General features: G+C 39.9%; 1 protein-coding gene across 1 annotated transcript in view; it reads right to left on the reverse strand.

Moving 5' to 3' along the window:
* CAPN6 (calpain 6) overlaps positions 1 to 5470 on the reverse strand; it is a 79009-nt gene extending 73539 nt beyond the window's left edge. Inside the window, exon 1 of the mRNA XM_083159377.1 lies at positions 5374 to 5470. The gene's annotated coding sequence lies outside the window, so the exon portion shown is untranslated. The remainder of the gene's footprint in view (positions 1 to 5373) is intronic.
* Positions 5471 to 7058: the final 1588 nt, after the last annotated feature.

A 7058-nucleotide genomic window follows, 5' to 3' on the forward strand; every position in this document is an offset into this window, starting at 1 on the left:
TGTATAGGGTAGATCTTTGAAAAGTAGTCCCCTTATATAATTATCTGGAGTGTACTCCAATTTCCAAAAAGTTCCTCAAGGATCACAGGAGTGAAAGTGTGGTCCCAAAAAACCTTTTTAGCTCCTATAGATGTGCTCTCTCCTGTGTCCAAACACCAAGACTTGGTGTTTGGACACAGGAGAGAGCACATCTATAGGAGCTAAAAAGGTTTTTTGGGACCACACTTTCACTCCTGTGATCCTTGAGGAACTTTTTGGAAATTGGAGTACACTCCAGATAATTATATAAGGGGACTACTTTTCAAAGATCTACCCTATACACTGTATTCAAATTAAGATTTAAGAACAATAAAGATACATTAATGGTACATAAAATTATAATTCTTCGAGCTGCAAGTACGGGCAACTGCCCATTGCTTAAGGGTCTTTAATAGAATAGAAAGATCCAGGAATTTACTCCTCTACCCATTTGAGCTAAAAAATTTGAACCTTTTAAACGGACCTTGTACTACTGCAAAATAGCAAGATTTTTTCCGATAAAAGACCTATTAAGTCAAAAATTTGAACCTCTAAACGGACCTTGTACTACTGCAAAATAGCAAGATTTTCCGATAAAAGATCTATTAAGATCTGATATTAAATTGTTCACCCCTGATGAAGTCTCACAAAGAGACGAAACGCGTTGGGTAACCTTTGAAAATCACCACGATCTGTAAATCTAAAGAATACGTCTGTATTAGAAAATTTGTCTCAAAACTTGCATTTGCATTTTTGTTTTAAATGTTTTAATAAATGTTTTATATTGAAAAATGTTGATGGTAATTGTATCATAAAGGAAAGACTGGAAGTATCTAGATCAATTGTATAGGGCGCTACATAACACTATTGGATTTGATATATATATATATATATACACATATACACACACACACACACACACACCTGTCACGGTGCATGTTTTAAATTTAGGTATGACTATGTTAAATGTATGCATGAATATCATTAGTAATTTTACCATTTTTAATATGTCCACAGATGAGCCAGCCCAAGCACAAGAGGGTCTCCGTGGGGCCCTCTTGCGAATCTGAGGACACATGCGCCAGGTCTGAATTGGACCAGCTGCTGGATGGCGCAATTTAATTTATATATATATTTTTTTAAATAAAAGTTTTGTACCGTTAATAAATAGTTTATTACAGTTCGAAGTTGTCTGTGTTTTTTTTAAATGGAAAAGTATATGTGTAACTTGTTTATAATCTTTTAAATAAGCAAAATGTACATACTGTATATAGATGTATGTTATGTTCACATGCTGTAAGGGTTAATGTGCGTGATGAATGTAGTAGTAATGTGTTTCAGTATATATTAGGATTTAATTGATTCAAATAGACAACAATCCCTTTTTAATGAGGTTGCCTAATTGCATAAGTGGGTCATGTGATCGCTGTGGGTGCTCAGAGAAATAGTGTTGTATTTAGCGTAAATACTCTGCATCGGTGCGTACGGCCAGCTTCCCGTCCGTTCTGACGCGGTAAGACCGTGCTTACGCTGTAAGACCGTGCAGAATCTGTACGTGTCCACCGCACACGCAAGGTTTGTATGTCGTCCGTACACACACCCTGTTCTTAAAGAGTGAGACCGTCCGAATGCGGGGGCTCAATGGGCGTTTCTACGGACGATGTCCGCATAGCGTTGCGTGCGGCCCGCTCCGTAAGAATTCGGGAAAGTACGCACCGATCAGAATAATGCCCAAAATTATGATTAGGCTTGTCACATAATTCCCCAAAATGCAAGAACATTGTAATCCCACAATTCTACCTTTGGGCCTGATTCAGAGCAAGTTGTATTTTAGTGAGGATTTGCTAAACTACAACTTCTAATGCTAGCACTGGGCAAGGCTGTCCGCATGCCGGTTTCTGCCCCGCGTTGTTCATGCGTTCATGCAGCAGCTGCAGCCATTTAAGTGAGCAGTCCGAACACGCCTGCATTATCCAGATAGCTCCCCCAAAATGCTGCTTTGCCACTTTCACACCGGTCCCTCGCTGTCCCCTTCCCCTTAAAATTAATCTCTGGAAATTACAGAGTAACGATTTCCGGAGAGGCTGTCGCAAGCACCAAAACATAAATGCTTACAAAGGTCTATCCAGGTTTACTCTGAGGTCATGCCATGCACTATCTTGCCCCTGGAGGGCGCACTTTCTTAGGTGTGTTCCTTGCTGTGTAGAATTTCATGAATCCATTTTTGTCCTGCAAAAGGTTAAGCTGTGTGGTCTTTGGGTATCAGTATACTTATACTACAAATGAGATGAAAGTTTTCCCTTTTTGCTGCACTTTGACGTAGAAGCAATGTAATGTAAAGCTTCATAAACCCAAGTTACATGAAATAAGAAGGAAAATACCTAATATTTCCAGTGCCCTCATTGGTATTATTTTAGAAATATACCCCAATCTTGTCCTCAAAGTCCCATTACTGTCCTAGTTTTAAGGAGATCTATGCTTGGACACAAAGGGTTAAGTTAAAATGACTAAAGTACTAATTAAGTCGGGTTAGATATGATGTCCTGATATATACTATACTATATACTGTATTCATCATTTAGACATCGAGGAACTGCTGACATGTTAGAATATAGATACCCCAGCAGTGACTTAGCTTCTCCTGGTGGCTCTAGTAGTGGCACCTTCCAAGGTCCTGGCAGGCATGTGACTTCTGTTATTTCTGGGACAGACTGGCATTCCAGTAAGTATTTACTAATCCAAATCCCCCAGCTAGTGCCCAACCCTAATTCCCCCACAGGATGACACTAACCTAACCCATATATACAGGTAGGAAGGGGAATTGGGAAAAGGAGTAACTAACCTAACCTACCCCTCCCATCCACAGCCTAACCCTAAAACCAGCATTCTGACAATACAAACATTTAATCTGTTGGCATTCTGAGAAGTTGACACATTGCCTATACTTTTTAACTGACTGACGACATTGTTATGTCAACATTATGAATGTCAACATTGTTACTGATCTTTTGACACTTCCCAATTAAGTTATCTGTGCTCAAGCATGCATATCCTTAAAACCAGGACTACTAGGAGGTTTCGACTACTGAGTTTGAGAAAAATTATGTTAAACAATAATGGAAACTAAACGCAGCAATGCTTCTCCTTTAGAGATTCTTCTTCTTCACCGGACACCTAGGTGCACTCCTAGTTTGCACTTTAAAGCACTCTGGGTTGACTAGGTGCATCTCTGTATTGTACTCTGCGCTCATTATGCTTAGGTTAAGTTCACCAGATATTGAATGAACGCAGAAATATAGCAGCATTCTGTGAGCAATTATTAACCCTTTGAGTGCCAACATCTTTGAGAGAGAGAGGTGCAAAATATCCGCTGAAACTGCCTGCGTCACTCACATTTGTTATATAAATGCATACTTGCCTACTTTTGCAAACTAGTTTCAGGGAGATTATAGTGGGTAGTAGAATTTTGCACAGCGCCCCTTTGAAGGGGTGTGTCATGCTCCTCCCAAAGCGTGTGTCTAGTTCCATATATGGAGAGATTGTGAAAAGAGATTGTGAACGTGGCACCTAGAATCGTTGGTGTGTACTGCCACATCTGAGAGGAATCTTTTAAAATGACTTATATCCAAATGTAGATGAGCCCCAAAGCAGCTAGTAAGAGATACTATACTTGCTGGGAAATGGTGTTGATTCAATGTAAATGTATCTGTCTCTCATTACTTTTCCCCCCAAAAAATGTAACAGTCTAATGTGGGCTAGGTGAAATGAGGGAGATTGCTAGACTAATGAGGGAGAGAGGGAGATTGCTGCTATTTCAGGGAGTCTCCTGCAGAATGCAGGAGGGTAGGCAGCTGTATAAATGTAAATAAAAAATGTTGTGTAAAAAAAATTATTATTATTATTATTATTATTATTTGACAAATTTACTTGTCACTCAAAGGGTAAAAAGATTTGCACTGACAACCACTTACAGTTCCCTATCTAGTTCAACTCATCATCATAATATGAAACAGAAAACATTATCTGGACATTAATCAATCCACAAATACTGTACAGTGATATTCTAGCATCTAAGAACTGTAAATATAATTTTATGTTTTCATATTCACATAGAAATGAATTACTTAACGGTTGTCTTAAAACAAGATTATACTGTTCAACCACACAAAATAATTATTCCCATTAGCACTACTGTATCAAGTGGCAGTAAGAGAAGTTTGTCACTTGTTCATTCATGACTGCCAACATTTTCTGACAGCTACTAGATGTGACATATACACAGTACACAGTGTATGGTCAGCTAGGAGCGTGGTAGAATGGAATACCCATTACACTACATCAGTGGTTCCCAAACTTTTTTGCATCACGGCACCCTAGATTATAAGATTATTTGTCATGGAACCCCTAGGTGCAAAGTTTGCTACTGAGAATTTCAGAAAACAATATTAAATTAAATATGTTGTGCTTATATGTCATCCTTCGGTCCAGTTATGTAGATTCACATCTGTTTATCCATATATTTTAAAACTGGAAGCCACAAGCACTGATTTTGTCTGTTACATTGACTATAAATAATTTGAATCGGTTCTCGACCACCAAACCAAGGCACCCCTGCAAGTGCTCTGAGGCACCCCAGGGAGCCTAGGCGCACAGTTTGGGAACTACTGCACTACATCATTCAGATCACATATCATTGCACTTTGCTTCTACAGGTCTCATAAAAAGGTATTTTCGGTAAAAAAAATCCCTACAAATATCGAAGTATTTCTAACTGATCATGGTCATCTAAAGACTATGGGACAGATGTATCAAACCTTGGAGAAAGATAAAGTGGTTAAAGTACTAATCAGTCAGCTCTTAACTGTCATTTTGAAACAGCCTGTAAAATGGCAGTTACAACATCTTCCCATATATATCCCTTAAGGTGCGATTGCACCGTGCGATGTGATGCATGCTCCCGCGGGCATCTCATTGCACAGTACAAAAAGTATGTGCTGCACATACTTTTTGTACTGTCTTCTAATCGCATTGCATGCGATGCGATATTGTTCAAAACGCATGGTAAAAATCTCACCGTGTATGGGCACCTTTATTTAATAGCCCGTAAAGTTGCTTGCACATGTGTGATTCCGTCAAAGTTGCTTTTATTTATAAAGCAATAATACTGAAATCTAGCCAGCAAAACCAACCTGGTTTCAATTACTGTCGCTTTTAAACTATGAGCAAACTTGCCGGAATCGCGCATGTGCCTGCAACTCGCAGCCGCAGGCTATTCAATAAGGAACCCTCTCTTATATATATTATTTTCTTTTAAATAAAAACCCTGTGACTGCATATGTACAGGATCAGCCTTACCTCTCAGCCCTGCTTCTTCATATGTACTGTGACAACTGGATGAAAAGCAATCCCAAAAATCAATATAATTAAATATTTTCCAGCTGCCAAAACTACGAAACTGCCGACTGTACCAAGGTGGCATTTTTAGAGGGGTGTTTTCTGTCCTGCTAAAAGGCATGTTCCTGTTTTGTATTATAAGAGAGTGAGTCATTGAAGAGTGCTGGGATTCTTAGACAAATACATGTGTCGGAGGGGACTTGGGGAGGTGTATTTTGGAGCCACAGTTAGTACAAGATCTATTATAGGAAGGGGGGGGGGGGGGGGGGGGTTCTTGTCATAAGAGAGTAAAACAAATTCCAAATGACCTTTGCTGGCAAACCTTAGCCAAGTAAACAGTGTACAGACTGTTACTGTACTGATTTACTGAGTGCAGCTACTGTAATGCATAAATTTGTTGTACTCAAATTTTAATACCACAATTAATTGTAAGCTTGCGAGCAGGGGCCCTCCTACCTCTATGTCGGTTTGCTTCTACCCAGTTTTTTTTATCACTGTTTCCAATTGTAAAGCGCAACGGAATATACTGCGCTAAATAAGAAACTGTTAATAAATAAATATTAAGCGCGCTTATCAACTAAAATAAACACACAGACATACAAACATAAGGTTAAAGGTCATTAGTATTTATTTAATTGGTTTGACCCTATTTGTTAAACGGGTGGCAAGGAAGGCGCTATGTTAATCAGCTCCAGTCAATAGATGTTAATAATGGTGATGACTGAAACACCCTAACCATTAAAATGGCATTGACTTAAACTCCCAAACTTTAACATGGTGGCGACTAAATGCCCCATCTGGCTAAAGGCATAACCTGCGCTGAGAAGTTCTCACTTCCCTTTACTATGGGATGTTGTGGACACTCTCGCAAAGAAGTGCCCATCCTACCCCTGCAAAGGCAGAACTCACCAGCAGTCTTTGGATAAATAAGCCGATAATATATACATCGAATGCCAAATTTGAATGAGTAGCTTTTCAAACATCATAAAACATGAAAAAATAAACCAAAGGGAATGTGGGCTTCTCAAAATCAAGAGGAAGTGGAAATATTTAAATCAGCCTTAAATACCATTCATAGGTTACCTCCACCTAACTACCTATTGTATACTACCCCCTACCTCCCAAAAAGGGGTTCATCTGCCTCACAAGCACAGCTCTATTGCAATTAATCACAAAATTAAAGACTCCTAAATAGTCTTGAGCCTATTCAGCCCTCACCGAATCTTGTCTGCACCAAGCTGTTTACTGTCTACCTTTGTAGCTGCATTTACTGTAAAATATTATAGATTTAACATTGCTCTATGGCAGAGCTGGCCAAAAGGTCAATTGTGTAGCTCCGGCTGGTAGATAGTGATTTGTCTCATGTAAATATATGCTGAAGCCTCTGAGAGGTTCTCGAAAGCTTAAGTGTCCCCAGTGATGCAGTGTGCGGGTGCACGGGTAACGTCATCGCGCACCTGTCCACCGCAAGTGAGGAGCCTGTTAGAACCAGCGTGAAGACTCAGTGACAGGAAGATCAGTGGCAGCGATAGTGTTCATTGTCAGGGGGGAGGCTCAGCGGCAGCGGCCAGGGCCGGCGCCACCACTAGGCAAGGTTAGGCATTTGCCTAGGGCGCCGGCCACTGGAGGGCGGTAGTGAGCTGGCC

The sequence above is a fragment of the Crinia signifera genome, chromosome 9, assembly GCF_055691185.1.
Source record: "Crinia signifera chromosome 9, ASM5569118v1, whole genome shotgun sequence".
Taxonomy (NCBI): domain Eukaryota; kingdom Metazoa; phylum Chordata; class Amphibia; order Anura; family Myobatrachidae; genus Crinia; species Crinia signifera.